This window comes from Oncorhynchus gorbuscha, linkage group LG11 (assembly GCF_021184085.1).
Source record: "Oncorhynchus gorbuscha isolate QuinsamMale2020 ecotype Even-year linkage group LG11, OgorEven_v1.0, whole genome shotgun sequence".
Taxonomy (NCBI): Eukaryota; Metazoa; Chordata; class Actinopteri; order Salmoniformes; family Salmonidae; genus Oncorhynchus; species Oncorhynchus gorbuscha.
The window spans coordinates 38,333,472-38,353,564 of record NC_060183.1 but is presented as its reverse complement, the minus strand read 5'-3'; the positions used below and the strand labels follow the sequence as shown (position 1 = coordinate 38,353,564).

The window sequence follows — 20,093 nt, the reverse complement described above, 5'->3', positions numbered from 1 at the left end:
GCTAGAGCTAAAAACCAAAACGTGCGCGCAGGAGGGAAGAGTTTGGGAAACTCTGTGAGACTAGGGTGCAATAGGGTTCAAAGGCGCACAAATAGGGTTCAAAGGCGCTTGTGCATTTGTTCGACTCTCTTGCGCATGCTCACTTCAGATGAAACGGTACTGTCACAGTATCAGCGGCAATTCTCTAGGAGACACGCCCCAAATCATTTTATTCTCTCAATTCAGAAAATTAAATAGGTTACCCACAAGTGGCAAGGACGATACATAGTATTTACAAAGACACACAGTAACATGTCGCGTAAATGTCATGTTAGTTTATTTTCAATTTTATCGTTGGAAAATCAGGAATCAGTCTCGAGTCCTGTTTCATCCAGACGAAGAAAGCGCATGTGAGATAGTCTACTCTAGTCAGTGGTACAGTACGATGTGCAAACTCAATGAGGAAATATTATTTTTATCAAGGCAATGATCATCAACGGACAGTGGACTGCACTCCTGCTTACCTTTCTTATAGGCCTAAACACATTATTTTGTAATACCGAAGAGGCATCTTGCCATGGAGCTTTTGATATTTATTTCGTTTTAGACAGGTAAGTAACGTTATAGCCTACAGACTAAATGCAAGATGTAATTGATAAGGTAAAGTGACTTGAATCAAAACGATTCTAGAGAATCTATCAGGTGTCAAATTGCACTAGTCAAGCGTTTTCTTATCACATTTGTATGTAAAATACTCCTGTAAATAGTATTTAAATGACTCGAGTTCTATTTCAGTCTGTCTAGCCCTTGTAAGGGGTTGTTTGGTTCTGGTTCAGGGAGTGTTTCTGACTGCTTTACAGGTCTGGGAGTGTGCATGATAACTGGGGAGAGATCTATGAGTTTGTGGAGCAGCTCACCAACCGCTTTGTGAGGTAAGTGAATAAAGTCATACTCTCAGGTTCCAAGCTCTGTGTACAAGGTGAAATGAGCAACTTGTCTTGAACACTATACATCACTGTCCATCAATACTATGGCTAACTTTACAATCTGAATCATGAAACAGAAGAATGGGCCCCTTTTAAGTCAAATAATGATTTACCAAGGACATAGGATATTTACACAGTGAGGAATCAAGTTAGTAGTTAACACAGTTAACACACTCATGTGAAAGTGGGGCAAATCCTTTTCAAGCAGTAGCCAATAGGCATTTGATCAAATGTAGCTCCACCGAACACTTGGATACAGTTTGTGGGATTATTTTAAAACTTAATAGTGGGGTACTAAATTTAACTCCAGAACAGTTGTCTGAAACAGCTGGTTGTGGTAACAACTGTGCATAATTGTAATTTAGGAGAGAAAAGGGTTTAGCTCCAAGGGGTGTAGGGAGGGATAAGTTGGCCTACTGTAAGTGAAGTCTTTTAAATCCAAAATGACCAGTAACTTTTTGATGTTTGATCCCATTCCTTGGTGTTTTTCGGTTTGTTTTAGTCCTAGGATGAGAGTTTCCTACATCGTTTTCTCATCTAGAGCAGAGGTGATTCTACCACTAACTGGAGACAGGTACAGACACACACACTCTCTCACTTGTCACAGTACTAAGCATCTCTCTCTCTTTCCCTCTCCTCTCTCTCTCTCGCTCTTACTTTCTATCCTCTCTCTCCTCTCTTTCTCTTGCTCTCTCTCTCACACACACACACACACACACACACACACACACACACACACACACACACACACACACACACACACACACACACACACACACACACACACACACACACACACACACACACACACACACACACACACACACACACACATCAGGCAATTAACATCATTTCTCAGATAGAATCTCTTTGTAGATATGAAATAGATGAAGGCTTGAAAAAGTTAAGCAAAATCAGACCGGCTGGTGAAACATACATGCACGAAGGCATGAAGTCGGTAAGCATTTTCTATTTGAATCTATTCTTTATTTTAGTTGTTGTTGGACTGTTTTTGTTCTACATTAAAACATTGCTTCCCCTATGTAGGCCTCAGAGCAGATGAAGGCCCAGGTCACACGGTCATCCAGTATTATCATAGCTCTGACTGATGGGAAACTGGAAGTCTATCCTTATGAACTGACCGTAAAGGAGGTAATACCATTATACTAAACAGTGATGAGTAACAAAATAGTACTTGCTGGAAGTGCTTTGACCTCTGACTGGTACACAACTATTTTCCTCTCTCTTTGTTGAAGGCAAACACCGCCAGGGAATTTGGTGCTCGGGTGTACTGTGTTGGTGTGAAAGACTTTGATGAGAGCCAGGTGAGTGTTTTTAGGGATCTGTTTCATGCAGTGCTCTCGCCTTTCTATCAATTGAAGGCTGCATAAAGCACACATGAAATACACACACATGAAATACACACACTGCAATACACTATTGTGTTTACATTGAAATCTCTGAACACTGCCAAAGTGAATCCATACTGGAGCTACTAATGGGTACCATAAAATTGGAAGAAAAATGAGCGTACTTGTTTTATGACTTGATCGTCTGCCTGTCTTAGAGAGCGTTAGCAGTCTGGAGAGGAAGTTTAGTTGTACTCTAATCATCTAATTGGATCGTGCCAGCCTGCTTCCTCTTATGGTTTCATTACATTAGATCAGCCTTTGAAACCAGACCGGGGAAAGATCAACAGAGGGGAGAAAAATGCTGTCTTGTAGATGTACAGAAAACAGAGGGAGAGAGTAGTGTTCAGACAATGTGGGAGAGAGAGTGCTATGTTGTACGTAGATGTGGGAAGACAATCTTTCCGATGTTGAGTGATATCATATGCTTTCCTCTTGTACCCACAGCTTGTTGACATTGCAGACAGCAAAGACCAAGTATTCCCAGTGCTGGCTGGATTTCGTGCACTCAAAAGCATTGTGAATTCGGTCAGAATAATTACATACAACAATATGTCAAAATAAAACATTAAGACACATACCTTGTCATTAACGTTATCATTATTTATATTTTTCACAGATTTTGAAGCAGTCCTGCACAGAAATATTCAGCATAGAGCCCACTAGTGTTTGCATAAATGGTACGTTGCAAAGCTTGAGTTTGTTGATATACCGATACCAATACTATTATTGGGTAACACTGTTATTTGTTTGTGCCTGAAAATCATCCTGACATTGTGCCCCTCTATAAAATTGTAGAATCTTTCAACATCGTCCTGAGAGGGTATGACTTTACCCGTGGCAGGAGCCAGGATGGAGTGATCTGCGTTCTCACTGTCAACCAGAAGACATACAGTTAGTATACCCCAAGCTCCATAATGCATCACATTCTGCATTCCAATATTGACACACCTACCTACTGTAAGAATGCAGATTGACAATAACCCCCCCCCCCCCCCCCAAGCACGTGTTCATACTATATTCATTCCTGTTTACCAGATGCCACCGTTGTTTTGTAGCTGTACACCCGACAGTGCACTTCAATCCTGTTGCTCAGAATGCTAGTCTACTAAATGTCCCCATGAAGTAACCACGCTAATGAAGTACTGAGGGCGTGGAGTGAATGTTGTGTTTCAGAGAGAACAGAACAGTGTCTTATTTAGTAGGGTCAGGGAACATTAGGCAGCTAGCTGAGTACATGGAGCTGGTATCTGTCTTATTGCTTAATATAGAACACAACACACAAAGTCTCTTCACTGAGAGGGCATTGAGCTGACCCAGTGCGCTCTCTCTCTCTCCCCTCCCCCCCAGATGAGAGGCCCAATGTGGTGCAGGATGGCTATTTGTTGTGTCCAGCACCAGTGCTGCATGAAGTCGGACAGTAAGTGCTGCACTCAGTTCTCTCCTCTTCAAACTTCCTCTATCCATAAATGGCCAGTGAGCTACTGAGCGCACGCAGTTGGTCAGATCAAAGGAATGTCATGCTGTTGGTTGGTTGCCGTGAGAGCTGAACCACACAGCAACCCAGACTCTCCACAGTCAGCGACTACATACACTTCCATTCAGGATGGGTAGTGGGTTCGACGGGTAACAGGTGTTCATCGCTTTATAAAAGCAAAGAAAACAACTTCAAATGATATAAAAATATAATGAAAGCCTGGGGGTGACTGGAGAATGGCAGCTGTTCATCCCTAATCCATTACGGGACTGCCTGGTTTCTTCATAAAATGTGACCGAATAGGCTGAACTGATGTGTAGTGGTGAGACACACCAAAATGGTTTGGCACACTATCATTAAAACGGCTTAGAGGAAGATATGATATGTTAGACTTTGTGACCCTGTGTTAGTTTTTACCCTGTCCACCAGCATGCCTATTTGCTGTGACACAGTGCCTTGGCATTTCAAGAGTTGTTCTGCCAGACCGATACTTAAATGAAGTTTGACCTACTTTGTTAGTATCTCTCTCTCTCTCGCCCTCCCTCTTTCTGTCTCTCACATACACACACACATACACGCACATGCGCGAAGCAATAATATAGAATTGTGCTGGATTTTCTTTCCCCTCACGATAGATCGATTGATGTGCTGATCAGCTTGAACAACGGACAGTCCTACATCTCAAGCCCGTTCACTATCTACGCTACAACTTGTGTGAGTATCGGTGTCACAGGTCACACCAACACTCAGAACAAAACGGCCTCATTCTACTTACATAGAGTCCACCAAAGTCTAGTCTGAGGAAGTCTGTGATATAGCGTTAGATATGAAGTCGCACATCATTTGATAAAGCAGGCCACGAAACAGACTTTGTCTTACATTGTCTCCTGTTACAGTCTGATGGGACAGTGGTGCTGGTCCTGATCTTAGTTCTACTCCTGCTGCTGGCTCTGGCTCTGCTGTGGTGGTTCTGGGCGCTCTGCTGCACTATTGTGAGTCCTCCAGGACCGACTGTATTTTCCGGTAGTAAGGCAGGGAGAGAGTATGAGTTAATACAGTTGTAGATTGAGATGTCAGTACATAGTAATTCATTGTTGTATAACTGCTGACTGTTTTCTACTGTACATGCTACAGGTGATCAAGGACCCCCCCTCCCCGTCGCCCCCCCTCCTCCTCTCCCGCCTCCTCCAGTACCTGTGAGTGCTTAGATTCTATGGAAGTGTTCTTAGAAGTACCAAGTGTTCGTCACACCATTGTAGAGTAACTTTAACGCCCCAAACTCCCTCCTCCACTACAGGAACCAGAGGTGGACCCTCTACCCAAGAGGAAGTGGCCCATGGTGGATGCATCATACTATGGGGGAAGAGGTATCGGAGGAATGAAACGCATGGAGGTACAGTTGAAGTTGGAAGTTTACATACACCATAGCAACATACATTTAAACTCAGTTTTTCCACAATTCCTGACATTTAACCCTAGTAAAAATTATGTTTTAGGTCAGTTAGAATCACCACTTTATTTTAAGAATGTGAAATGTCAGAATAATAGTAGAGAATGATTTATTTCAACTATTATTTCTTTCATCACATTCCCAGTGGGTCAGAAGTTTACATACACGCAATTAGTATTTGGTAGCATTGCCTTTAAATTGTTTAACTTGGGTCGAACGTTTTGGGTAGCCTTCAACAAGCTTCCCACAAAAATTTGGGTTAATTTTGGCCCATTCCTCCTGACAGAGCTGTTGTAACTTAGTCATTTTTGTTGGCCTCCTTGCTCACACACGCTTTTTCAGTTCTGCCCACAAATTTTTTATAGGATTGAGGCCAGGGCTTTGTGATGGCCACTCCAATTCCTTGACTTTGTTGTCCTTAAAGACATTTTGCCACAACTTTGGAAGTATGCTTGGAGTAATTGTCTATTTGGAAGACCCATTTGCGACCAAGCTTTAACTGATGTCTTGAGATGTTGCTTCAATATATCCACATAATTTCCCCCCCTCATGATGCCATCTATTTTGTGAAGTGCACCAGTACCTCCTGCAGCAAAGCACCCCCACAACATGATGCTGCCATCCCCGTGCTTCAAGGTTGGGATGGTGTTCTTTGGCTTGCAAACCTCCCTTTTCCTCCAAACAACGATTATACTTGCGTACTATGGTTTGTACAGATGAACGTGGTACCTTCAGGTGTTTGGAAATTGCTCTGAAGGATGAACCAGACTTGTGGAGGTCTACATTTTTTTCCTAAGGTCTTGGCTAATTTGTTTAGATTTTCCCATGATGTCAAGCAAAGAGGCACAGAGTTTGAAGGTAGGCCTTGAAATACAGCCACAGGTACACCTCCAATTGACTCAAATTATTTAAATTAGCCTATTTAAATCAGAAGCTTCTAAAGCCATGACATTATTTTCTGGACTTTTCCAAGCTGTTTAAAGTCAGTCAGCTTAGTGTACGTAAACTTCAGACCCACTGGAATTGTGATACAGTGTATGTCTGAATGAGTATTACCCCATTTAACTATTATTAATTTTCTATTTGGGCTGTACTATATCTTGACAGCAAACTGCGTCACTTTATTTTGAGTGGTGTTAGTTACTCTAAAGTTCTGAATGGTTATTGTGTGCTAAACAAATATAAAATGTGAAATAACCTGCTGTAAACTGTGTCTTAGGTTCGTTGGGGTGAGAAAGGTTCCACAGAGGAAGGTGCACGGCTCGAGAAAGCCAAGAATGCGGTGGTCACAATGGTGGAGGAGGAGGTGGAAGAACCTATCATTAGAAAACCAATGCCTCAGAGACCACCCCCTACTTATCACATCCCAGAACAGTCCAAATGGTACACACCCATCAAGGTAAGTCACCATGCTTTCAGAGCCACATTGACAAGGGCTGTCAGTAACTGGTTTTGTATATTAATCCAACAGGTTGACTCTTATCATCACTTGTTTTGTTGTTAGGGGCGTTTTGATGCACTGGTGGCGTTACTCAGACGACAGTATGATCGAGTTGCTGTCCTGAGACCAACAGCACAGGACAGGGTAAGGCACCCCCTTGTATAATGTACTCAATCAGTTTACTTCCCGTTTACTTTCTGAATTGTTTTCGTAAATTGAGTGAAAATGGAATTGACCCTAACCCCGATTGCAACAAACTCACAAACAAAGAAAGAAAGTGAGAAAGAGACATACTTAACGATCTCTCTTCTGCTTAGTCAATGTTGCCCAGTTCACACGTTAGTAACTTTGTCTAGCTCATTAGTGGCCCAAGCAGACAGGCTCATCAGTGGAGAAGGGATGAGGGGCAGTAAGGGAGAGGCAGGACATGACAGGTCAGTTACCACTCTGTCCACTGAGAGGAGATGACAGCTTTAGCCATCAACTGTCTCCCCATACCCATATGGGATGGAGGGATCTTATAGATGAGTGATGGTACTTTAGCCATTAACTGTCCCCCCCCCATACCCATATGGGATGGAGGGATCTTATAGATAAGTGATGGTACTTTAGCCATTAACTGTCCCCCCCCATACCCATATGGGATGGAGGGATCTTATAGATGAGTGATGGTACTTTAGCCATTAACTGTCCCCCCCCATACCGATATGGGATGGGGGATGGAGAGATCCTATAGATGAGTGATGAAGAGAGTAGGGATGGATGTCTATGTTTGTGAGACTCTGACCCCCTAATGCCTATTAGCACCATTATTCTCTGTGAGGCCTCTGGCATGTCACAGCTCACTACAAGATAACGAGCAGAGCAGGGCTGGATGTAAACGAGGATGGGGGGACGGAGGGATGGCACAAACGAGGGACAGCGTATGACCTCTGTCCTCTTAACCTCCCTGTCTGTCACACTGTGTTTGTGTACTCTGTCACACTGTGTTGGTGTACTGCACTACACGTTCATTAAGACGCTGGACTGGGTGTACATTGCCCTCTCATTAACAGAGGTGGGGGACGCTGGCGATTATCTTTTTACTAAGAAAGGTGGGGGTGGGTACCCTCTGTAATTGGTGTTAATGTGAATTTACTGTTGTAAATTGCTGTACTGAATTTGATAAATGTTCTATTTCTTGGATAAATTGTCAATATAGCCTATGAATCAAGGCATAGGTACACAATTGTCTGCTGTTTTAAGCAAACACTCCCTAAAACGTATTTGATGATATATTAGCTGTGATTTCTGGTGGATGGTTTTAGGGGGGCTGGTACCTGCTCTTATCTGACTGGGTTCATGATGGTGGCTCCCTTCTTGACAGAATGGGAGTGGCTGTCTGTTCAGCCAGTAATGCTCTTACGCTTGATTAGTTTGATTGGCTAATAATGATGTCGTGACAACTCGCCGGCCCATTCGCCATCTCCTCCTTACCCATTACAGTCAAAGCCGGCTGCCTCAATTGAGTTCAATTATGATCAATTATTGTAAATGTCAACTCTATGCAGTGTTGTCAAAACAATTTCCATGCTATGTCACACATATAGTGACTCCATTTATGAGCTCATTTTGTAACTGATGTACCTCATTTATCTGAGATACATAAATCCATATATGGTGGAGACTAATGGGTACATACACTACCAGCATAAAATTGAGGAGAGCTGGTTTGACATAGTTGCTTGTTCTAATCTTCATACCAGTGGAGAGCAGGTCTGAGCAGTCTGCACCGTCTACGGAAGAGGCAAGCTGTGAGGCATGAACAATTTAATACCATGTACCATTGTTCATGAGAATTAGGCTGATATGGAGGTAGGGAGGTGTTACAACTGTAATGAAATACAGTATATGTTAGGGAAGGTCTATCCTGTATATTTTCAGATAAATCTAGAATAAGGTAGATACATTTAAGTCTAACTGGTCGCTATTTGTACAAGAATGTGTTCTCAATAACTTACCTCTTAAAGTAAAAGGTTTAAATGGAATAAGTAAATAATACAGGAACTGCCTTTTGTTTTGTTCAGGGGCGCTGTATGAATTTCACCCGAGTTCCCAGTCATTAGGTCAAACAGTAATCTTTGGACTATGAGGCTATGGAGAGAACAGGGCTATGGACCACATGCCTGAACATCAATGTGCCACTCTTTGGACTTATTGTTTGTTTTTATGTCAGATTTATTTATCCAGGTTTGTCTTTGGATAAAACAAACGTGTTTGGCAGCATTCAATAATGTTAGCTTGCTTACTTGCTATACAATCCTCATTTCACGGTTTCATTTAATGTCATTTATGTGTAGCCATAGATCAAAGAACATGTGGTAAGAGGATAACTGTGTTATTGAGTGCCTTCTTGTGTCTTTTCTTATCAAGTGTATTTTGCTTGTCTTTTTTATTTAAGCTCTGTTGTTCCAAATGTGGTGTTGTAAATAAATACTTTTTCAAAATTCTGTGGAAAGTGTGAGGGTTTCACTTTCAACTAAAACTACAATGGGTTAATATTATTCCAAAACTACAGGCTAATCTAATTTATGTTAAACAATGTGATTATATTACATTGTTTATCTACTCCCTTGATCTAATGGTTATTATACATAGAAAAATATTTTTAAAATTCAAGAGAGAATGTCAGATCAGAATTGTATTTTCTAGAGATTTTTAGGGGGAAAGACTAAATAAGACCATTATAATTTGATACATTGTTTATTTGAATATCATAAATTGATCTCAAGACATCTATGGACAAAATCCTATGCCAAAACAAAAATAATTTATTTTACATGTAGCTACATTTGCACATTTTAATATTAAACAATTAAACAGTACAGTACATTTTCATCAGCTACTTTGTATCGACATTTTCGCCATCATTACAGTCTATGCTATGATTCATTTGCCTATCTGGGTCATTTCTATAATTTATCATTTTCATATGGGCCACAAAAAAAGTTTTTCAGCAGATCTTTGGACCAAGCAGTCTTTAACTGCTGTTCATGAACTCCTAGTTTATTCAGGCAGTTTCTGAAGTGCAGAGGAGTTCTTTGGGCACGTGTCTCAGGGCTAATTGTAATTTCCTATAGCTTGGTGGTCATTTCAGACCGGTGTTTTTGATAGTGCACGGAAATCCGCCAGGGAGGTGGGAGAGCAATGGCAGAAGTAATGCTTGATTCTGTTGGCCCGAGTGAAGATAGTGGAATACTGGAACATAAAAATGGAGCTATTGTAAAAGGGCTACAGTTGTAAATGAATGATAATGCACCATTCCTTGTTGGAGTGTGATTCATGAGAAAGGATGTTATTTTGGGAAACACGTTTGCGGAAGTGGAATGTTATGATTTTCGGAGTAGGGTACCGGTTTCATATGGAAATGGAGGCTTCATAGTTTAAGATGAACATGTCAAGAATAGTTGATTTATGTCGCTTAACCCGCACTGTGAATGGAAAAGGGGGAAAGACTTGTTATTGATGTTTAATGAAGATGTTCCTGACCTGTATAAAGCTAGGATATATGAGATATGTAGTGCGGGATTATGTACAAAAGCCACTTCAATGTCATAAATGTAAAATGTTTGGCCATGTTTGAATCAGTGAGGATGCAGTGTTGCAATTGTTCCTGTAGTGCCCTGTTAGGATGGAGGAGGTCAAAGTAGGAACGATCAGGGCTGTTGAGGTGTCCTATGCAGAAGCTGTGAAAATTGTCAAAGCAGCGAGCAGATGATGAAGCTATGGCAGTGGATGATGTCCAACAGTCTGTGGATGTCAGTCAGTTGAGAGATCCTGAAATACTAATTGTGAAGGTTGATTTTGTTTTGTTTATTGGGCAAGTGATTAATTTTACAGGACAAACGAACAAAACATCTAAGAAATTGGAAATTGTGAAAGCGGCTAAAAGGTTCTGGGTTCTCCTGGATTTCACAGCAGAAACTTTGTAGAATACTGTCTGAAGATGCTTCCCCTCTCAGGCCCCAGAGCCTGTGTAAGGATCTGAGTACATTTGACCAAGTGAAGGAGTACATTGACTTTTGTTTCATTTTAATTATTAAATTATATTTTTTTGTTAAATTCTCAGTTTTACCCTACCCAGTAGGTGGCGGCAATACACCTTTTTGGATGTAGTCTGCCAATAAAACATTTCAAGAAGAGGCCGAGCATTTTTTGTTTTGTTAATGGACTAGCTAGCTGAGCAGTGTAGTAGTGTCATTAATTTATATTATAAACAAAAAGCTTGCTAGATCACAAAGTAAGGACTATGTACTGTTGATGACACCTCGTAGCATGCAACAAAAGGACATTTTATCTCTGCATGATTCATTCTGCATTCTAGCATGAAAGCTATCGGCAGCTAGCATGCCCGGCTAAAGTTCGATTTCGTGTTATGAGAGGAATGCATATGTTTTGATCAATCACTTAGATCTGATTTTATCCAATAAACTATCTATTACACAAAGCATGTTGACTTGCTAATTGTATTAGTCATAGTTTCAGATCCTCTTGTTAGTCTTTGCTATTGTTACAGTTCCCAGTTTTGGGACTGGTGCAGCAGAAAATAGTTCATGTAACAGGATAAATTATGAAACAGGAGTACATGGCTTCTCTTTCAAAGGTTCTCAAGTATTTTATTCAACATTCTCTCAGGTGAAAACTGTCTTTTCATCGTATTTCAATGTTTTCTTCAAAGTGTATTTAAAAATGTCTCATAAATCCCTGACATATTAGTTCACTAACATATCATTACATTTACATTTACATTTAAGTCATTTAGCAGACGCTCTTATCCAGAGCGACTTACAAATTGGTCCATTCACCTTATGACATCAAACATACATAAATTTACACATCAAAAATATTACATTCTAAATCCTCAAATTCTTTACATTTATACCCAAAACACATTTGCTCAACTTTAATTCACCTATTTAGGTTATAATTATGTAACGTAAACTCACCCCATTCCATACAAATGTGAGCAACCGCAACATTCAAACGAGGCTACAAAGAAAACTAATGGGATTGTAGCGACTGTGTTGACGTCAACATCGGGGGTGTGAACTTGGTTTCTATTCAAGCGTTGATCGACATGGTAATTGGCTCTATAATATTGGAGAAAAGTTGAAAAAACCGACCCTCCGTTACATCTTGACGTGTTATGTCATAACGTACAGCACGCATGAAGCAACTATTTCTGTCTTACAATCTCTCTCCACCAGTTGTAGCACTTCTATCATCAAGAAACGGACAGTGACAGGGGGATACCTAGTCATTTTTTTCGTCGTCATTGCATGCGATCATCATTCTCAAAGCCGCTGTTTACTTCTAAGATCACTTTAGCACCGCCCTAAAAACCCGATTCAAATCCGGCACAAACCTTCAAATAGGTATGTAAACGACACATTATATAAATGCTTTATAGTGTTTTATTTACATTTTAGAGGTGATAAGTTGGACAGATCGAATGAAAAAAAAGCAATTTTCCCACACGGCATCTCTCCTTCTCACTATCACGCATTAGTTTCGCTTCCCCACCCGCCATTTTTTAAAAGACCTGACGGGGCTCATTGCCTGCTTGAATTATGCAGAAACGGGCAGCGTTTAGGTCATGTAATTGCTTTGGTTGGAACGGGGAGAAATTGTGCTTTACAATGGTATTGACATTAAAGTTGATCTGGAAGTATTAGGTTTCGGGGGCGCTAAAATAAGGGCAATTGTAGGACCAAGGCGATTTACGAGTTTACGTTAGTTGACTGTTCCCCACTATAGCCCCATAGGAGACTCCAAAACATGAAAGCCTTTAAATACTGGTATAACTCAATAGAAGTTTACTTTATACCCATGCTAAAAAAAACATTCACCCAGTGTAAGGGCTAATAGAAAGACAAGACTATTTCAACTGACATGAATGCTAATTATTGCAAAATGTTTGAACAAGCTAGCATAGCGCTAACCGAAGCTAGCAACCATCTGACCTGAGCTAGCAAACGCTAACCGCAGCTAGCCAAATGCTAACCGCTTTTCTAACATTTACAGTACAACAATTAAAGTTCTTAAACATTACAGTTACAACATTAAATTCTCTAAACCCTTAATACATTATCAGGAGTGACTTTAAAAAATGTTCAGGAGTTCGTTGTTGTCTAGAACAAAGGGATGCACCGCCATCATTTCATTTTACATTAGACATGCGTTTTCTGTCTAGTACCAAGTTATACAATTACTATATTGTTCAAAACCATTACATTCACTTCAACAGGCAAGTCACAAAACAATATTGTGGTATTCAGTGTATTTTTGCACTTTTACTGCCCTGTAACACAGGAGAAGTAATGAAACAGGAGAACGTTACTTCCCTTTCAAAGGTTCTCTCAATTATAACACACAGGTGCAGAATCGCATATAATCCCAGTGCGAAGCAAACATGTCTCACTGCCCCCTATTGGCCAACTGTAGTATAAGTGCCTCACGTGACATTTCAGTAAAAGCATTTTGTGTGTATCACACTATCATTGCTATCTGGAATAGCTTGATGACCTAGAATAAAACCTATATTCTGGGCATTAGATTCAGTGTTGGGAAGTAGTGAACAACATGTAGTTCAACTGCCGATCTGCGGCCAACAAGGCAGAGTTCATCTCAGCCTATGCCTCCCTCCAGTCCCTCGACTTCTTGGCACTGACGGAAACATGGATCACCACAGATAACACTGCTACTCCCACTGCTCTCTCTTCGTCCGCCCACGTGTTCTCGCACACCCCGAGAGCTTCTGGTCAGCGGGGTGGTGGCACCGGGATCCTCATCTCTCCCAAGTGGTCATTCTCTCTTTCTCCCCTTACCCATCTGTCTATCGCCTCCTTTGAATTCCATGCTGTCACAGTTACCAGCCATTTCAAGCTTAACATCCTTATCATTTATCGCCCTCCAGGTTCCCTCGGAGAGTTCATCAATGAGCTTGATGCCTTGATAAGCTCCTTTCCTGAGGACGGCTCACCTCTCACAGTTCTGGGCGACTTTAACCTCCCCACGTCTACCTTTGACTCATTCCTCTCTGCCTCCTTCTTTCCACTCCTCTCCTCTTTTGACCTCACCCTCTCACCTTCCCCCCCTACTCACAAGGCAGGCAATACGCTCGACCTCATCTTTACTAGATGCTGTTCTTCCACTAACCTCATTGCAACTCCCCTCCAAGTCTCAGACCACCACCTTGTATCCTTTTCCCTCTCGCTCTCATCCAACACTTCCCACACTGCCCCTACTCGGATGGTATCGCGCCGTCCCAACCTTCGCTCTCTCTCCGCCGCTACTCTCTCCTCTTCCATCCTATCATCTCTTCCCTCTGCTCAAACCTTCTCCAACCTATCTCCTGATTCTGCCTCCTCAACCCTCCTCTCCTCCCTTTCTGCATCGACGACTCATTGCGAGCTCACAGAACAGGGCTCCGGGCAGCCGAGCGGAAATGGAGGAAAACTCGCCTCCCTGCTGACCTGGCATCCTTTCACTCCCTCCTCTCTACATTTTCCTCCTCTGTCTCTGCTGCTAAAGCCACTTTCTACCACTCTAAATTCCAAGCATCTGCCTCTAACCCTAGGAAGCTCTTTGCCACCTTCTCCTCCCTCCTGAATCCTCCCCCCCCCCCTCCTCCCTCTCTGCAGATGACTTCGTCAACCATTTTGAAAAGAAGGTCGACGACATCCGATCCTCGTTTGCTAAGTCAAACGACACCGCTGGTTCTGCTCACACTGCCCTACCCTGTGCTCTGACCTCTTTCTCCCCTCTCTCTCCAGATGAAATCTCGCGTCTTGTGACGGCCGGCCGCCCAACAACCTGCCCGCTTGACCCTATCCCCTCCTACATTTACATTTAAGTCATTTAGCAGACGCTCTTATCCAGAGCGACTTACAAATTGGTGCATTCACCTTATGACATCCAGTGGGACAGTCACTTAACAATAGTGCATCTAAAACTTAGGGGGGTGAGAGGGATTACTTATCCTATCCTAGGTATTCCTTAAAGAGGTGGGGTTTCAGGTGTCTCCGGAAGGTGGTGATTGACTCCGCTGTCCTGGCGTCGTGAGGGAGTTTGTTCCACCATTGGGGGCCAGGGCAGCGAACAGTTTTGACTGGGCTGAGCGGGAGCTGTACTTCCTCAGTGGTAGGGAGGCGAGCAGGCCAGAGGTGGATGAACGCAGTGCCCTTGTTTGGGTGTAGGGCCTGATCAGAGCCTGGAGGTACTGAGGTGCCGTTCCCCTCACAGCTCCGTAGGCAAGCACCATGGTCTTGTAGCGGATGCGAGCTTCAACTGGAAGCCAGTGGAGAGAACGGAGGAGCGGGGTGACGTGAGAGAACTTGGGAAGGTTGAACACCAGACGGGCTGCGGCGTTCTGGATGAGTTGAAGGGGTTTAATGGCACAGGCAGGGAGCCCAGCCAACAGCGAGTTGCAGTAATCCAGACGGGAGATGACAAGTGCCTGGATTAGGACCTGCGCCGCTTCCTGTGTGAGGCAGGGTCGTACTCTGCAGATGTTGTAGAGCATGAACCTACAGGAACGGGCCACCGCCTTGATGTTGGTTGAGAACGACAGGGTGTTGTCCAGGATCACGCCAAGGTTCTTGGCGCTCTGGGAGGAGGACACAATGGAGTTGTCAACCGTGATGGCGAGATCATGGAACGGGCAGTCCTTCCCCGGGAGGAAGAGCAGCTCCGTCTTGCCGAGGTTCAGCTTGAGGTGGTGATCCGTCATCCACACTGATATGTCTGCCAGACATGCAGAGATGCGATTCGCCACCTGGTCATCAGAAGGGGGAAAGGAGAAGATTAATTGTGTGTCGTCTGCATAGCAATGATAAGAGAGACCATGTGAGGTTATGACAGAGCCAAGTGACTTGGTGTATAGCGAGAATAGGAGAGGGCCAAGAACAGAGCCCTGGGGGACACCAGGGACACCAGACCATTTCCGGAGACCTTCTCCCTTACCTCACCTCGCTCATCAACTCATCCCTGACCGCTGGCTAAGTCCCTTCTGTCTTCAAGAGAGCGAGAGTTGCACCCCTTCTGAAAAAACCTACACTCGATCCCTCCGATGTCAACAACTACAGACCAGTATCCCTTCTTTCTTTTCTCTCCAAAACTCTTGAACGTGCCGTCCTTGGCCAGCTCTCCCGCTATCTCTCTCAGAATGACCTTCTTGATCCAAATCAGTCAGGTTTCAAGACTAGTCATTCAACTGAGACTGCTCTTCTCTGTATCACGGAGGCGCTCCGCACCGCTAAAGCTAACTCTCTCTCCTCTGCTCTCATCCTCCTAGACCTATCGGCTGCCTTCGATACTGTGAACCATCAGATCCTCCTCTCCACCCTCTCCGAGTTGGGCATCTCCGGCGCGGCCCACGCTTGGATTGCGTCCTACCTGACAGGTCGCTCCTACCAGGTGGCGTGGCGAGAATCTGTCTCCTCACCACGCGCTCTCACCACTGGTGTCCCCCGGGGCTCTGTTCTAGGCCCTCTCCTATTCTCGCTATACACCAAGTCACTTGGCTCTGTCATAACCTCACATAGTCTCTCCTATCATTGCTATGCAGACGACACACAATTAATCTTCTCCTTTCCCCCTTCTGATGACCAGGTGGCGAATCGCATCTCTGCATGTCTGGCAGACATATCAGTGTGGATGACGGATCACCACCTCAAGCTGAACCTCGGCAAGACGGAGCTGCTCTTCCTCCCAGGGAAGGACTGCCCGTTCCATGATCTCGCCATCACGGTTGACAACTCCATTGTGTCCTCCTCCCAGAGCGCTAAGAACCTTGGCGTGATCCTGGACAACACCCTGTCGTTCTCAACTAACATCAAGGCGGTGGCCCGTTCCTGTAGGTTCATGCTCTACAACATACGCAGAGTACGACCCTGCCTCACACAGGAAGCGGCGCAGGTCCTAATCCAGGCACTTGTCATCTCCCGTCTGGATTACTGCAACTCGCTGTTGGCTGGGCTCCCTGCCTGTGCCATTAAACCCCTACAACTCATCCAGAACGCCGCAGCCCGTCTGGTGTTCAACCTTCCCAAGTTCTCTCACGTCACCCCGCTCCTCCGCTCTCTCCACTGGCTTCCAGTTGAAGCTCGCATCCGCTACAAGACCATGGTGCTTGCCTACGGAGCTGTGAGGGGAACGGCACCCCAGTACCTCCAGGCTCTGATCAGGCCCTACACCCAAACAAGGGCACTGCGTTCATCCACCTCTGGCCTGCTCGCCTCCCTACCACTGAGGAAGTACAGTTCCCGCTCAGCCCAGTCAAAACTGTTCGCTGCTCTGGCCCCCCAATGGTGGAACAAACTCCCTCACGACGCCAGGACAGCGGAGTCAATCACCACCTTCTGGAGACACCTGAAACCCCACCTCTTTAAGGAATACCTAGGATAGGATAAGTAATCCTTCTCACCCCCCCCTTTAAGATTTAGATGCACTATTGTAAAGTGACTGTTCCACTGGATGTCATAAGGTGAATGCACCAATTTGTAAGTCGCTCTGGATAAGAGCGTCTGCTAAATGACTTAAATGTAATGTGGAAGGACCACTAGAGGGCAGGCTGGGCTCATGGATAGTAGCCCAACAAAGCATGGGAGACAAGGTAACCAGAGTCAATTAAGCACAGCTGACGGTACTAATGAGATACTCTCCTTCCCCTATAAAAGAGAGAATGGAACCAGCAGAGAAAGGAGGAAACTATCTCTGGAAGATGGCCACCGAGAGAGAGAAGCTGTGCTGAAAGAACCACGAAGACGGTGACAAACCCGTGATTTATGTTTGTTGTAGTTTAAAGATGATCCTATTGTGTTCTTGTTTCATCTGGAGAAGAAGATGTGATTTTTCCTTGGAAGATTTTTCATTGATTATGTTAATGTTTTTGTTGACAAAATACCCTCAATAGAGAACCGTGTTCAATCAGAAAAACCTACTCCTGACTCGTTTATTCCACCTTCCCACTTTAGAGTGACGCCTAATTACTTGGTACGCTCACATTGGTGGAGGATGCGGGCATTAGGTGGACGAGTGATACAAGGATAAGTGAGTAAATTAATATTCTTCCAGAAGACCCGGAGGAACCATTCAAGAACGATGGATAACGCCCTACTACAACAATTGATCACGGCACAGCAGACAACCATAGAACTCCTGCAACAACAGCTGAGTCGACGAGAAGAACCTAGAGTTAGGCCAAGAGCGGCTGCTCACGCCATTTTACCTCGTCTCTCCAAGGAGGATGATATTGAGGCCTTCCTCATGACCTACGAAAGGACGGCCACCTTGGAAGAGTGGCCGCCCACAGAATGGGCTAGCGCATTAGCTCCTCTTTTGACCGGGGTGGCTCAGGAAGCCTATTTTGACCTGGATTCCCGCGAAGCTGCGGACTATGGGCGACTAAAAACCGAGATCCTGTCCCGGTACCAGCTGACTGCCAGAGATAGGGCTGTAAAGTTCCATCAATGGACCTATACAGCTGATCAACCCGTCCGTGCCCAGATCTTCGCCTTAATACGACTGACGAAACAGTGGCTAGAACCTGGAAAAGGAGTAGGACATGTGATAGAGACTCTCGTAGTGGACAAGATATTGAGAGAATTACCCAGTGACTTAAAAGGGTTGTGGGGCAAGCCAACCCGTTGTCAGCCGACGACATAGCCCAGGCGGTGGAAACATATCGGTCTACAGGGGAGCTGTTAAAAAGTGACAAGGAGGAACGGAAGGAGTCTTCCAATCCCCTACCACGACTCACCCCGGCGCGCCCGCCACCGAAACGTCCAAGCCCCCCCCGGAGGTGGGAGAAGTCAGCCACCACACAGCCGGGTCGGTGTTATAAGTGTCAGTCTCCCAACCATTATGCCCCACAATGTCCTAGCAAGGATGAGCCCATGGTCACGGAGTCGTCACTGCCTACCCCCACACATCCCGTTTTGAGGGGGCAGGATCAACACTGTTGGTTAGCAGAGATAGCCCCAGCCTCAGAGATTCCGGTGCGAGTTGAAGGACAAGATGTGGTAGCTATTCTCGACTCGGGAAGTATGGTTACGTTAGTAGAGGAGCGGATGGTGACCTCCGCAACACTGCTACCAGACAAAGTAGCCGTATCCTGTATCCATGGAGACACCCACTATTACCCCACTGTGAATCTGCCTATTCTCACTCCAAAAGGAAGGTGTACAGTCAGGGCAGGGAAAGTGCCCCAGCTGAAGGTGCCATTATTGATCGGGAGAGACTGTCCCCTATATAAGGAGCTTCGGCAGATGACGTTATGCACGGGAAGAAGGGGGACAGGAAAGAAGAGAATCTCCAAGCCCGAGGTAGTAGTACTACAAGGAGACGTAGCCGCGTCCTCGTCCTCTACTGCAGAGGAAGAAATAGCGACCCAACGTTTACGACAGATATTCCAGGAAACCACCGATGAAGACACCTGTGAAGGGTTATACACAACGCAGGAAGGAAGGAGCAACCAGGCACTAAGGGATATATTTGAAGCTCCATCCGAGGAGGGAACATGGAAGGGATTCTCCTCGGTCTCCCCTGATGGGGATGTGGAACAACCTCCACATCCCTCTACTGAGGTTGACCTGCCCCAGGAATTAAAGGGACAGTTCGGCACCTCGCAGCATAGAGACCCAGACCTAAGGGAGGCCATGAGGAAGGTGAAGGTGATCGACGGGAGGAACGTCGACGGATCAGGTGAGCCCCTCTTCCTTACTATGCAATCAGGCGGGGTCTCTTATACTGGGTCGTACGACGAAGGGGGGAAAACCAGGAATTACTAATGGTGCCTAGACCATACAGGGATACAGTTCTACAGTTAGCCCATTCCCACGTCCTAGGAGGAAACCTGGCACGAGACAAGACTATTGACAGAATCATGCAGAGATTCTATTGGCCCCGTGTCACCCGAGATGTGGCCAGGTATTGTAAGACGTGTGATCAATGTCAACGTACAGCCCCACGGCCACACCTACGTAAACCTTTGATTCCTCTCCCCATCATAGAGACTCCCTTTGAACGCATAGCTATGGACCTCGTAGGACCCCTCCCAAAATCCGCCAGAGGACACGAGTACATCCTAGTGGTTATAGATTATGCTACCAAGTTCCCGGAGGCCATACCCCTGCGTAACATGTCGTCAAAGGGAATTGCCAAGGAGTTATTCCTGATGTTCTCTCATGTGGGCCTTCCCAAGACGATCTTAACCGATCAAGGAACCCCGTTCATGTCCCGGTTGATGAAGGACTTGTGTCGGTTATATCAGGTTCAACAGATACGTACAAGCATATTCCACCCTCAAACA

The 20,093-nt window shown here is 44.7% G+C and overlaps 1 pseudogene; it reads left to right on the top strand.

Moving 5' to 3' along the window:
• The first annotated feature begins 143 nt into the window (after window positions 1-143).
• On the top strand, window positions 144-9,231 carry LOC124048595 (annotated as a pseudogene).
• The last annotated feature ends 10,862 nt before the right edge of the window (window positions 9,232-20,093 follow it).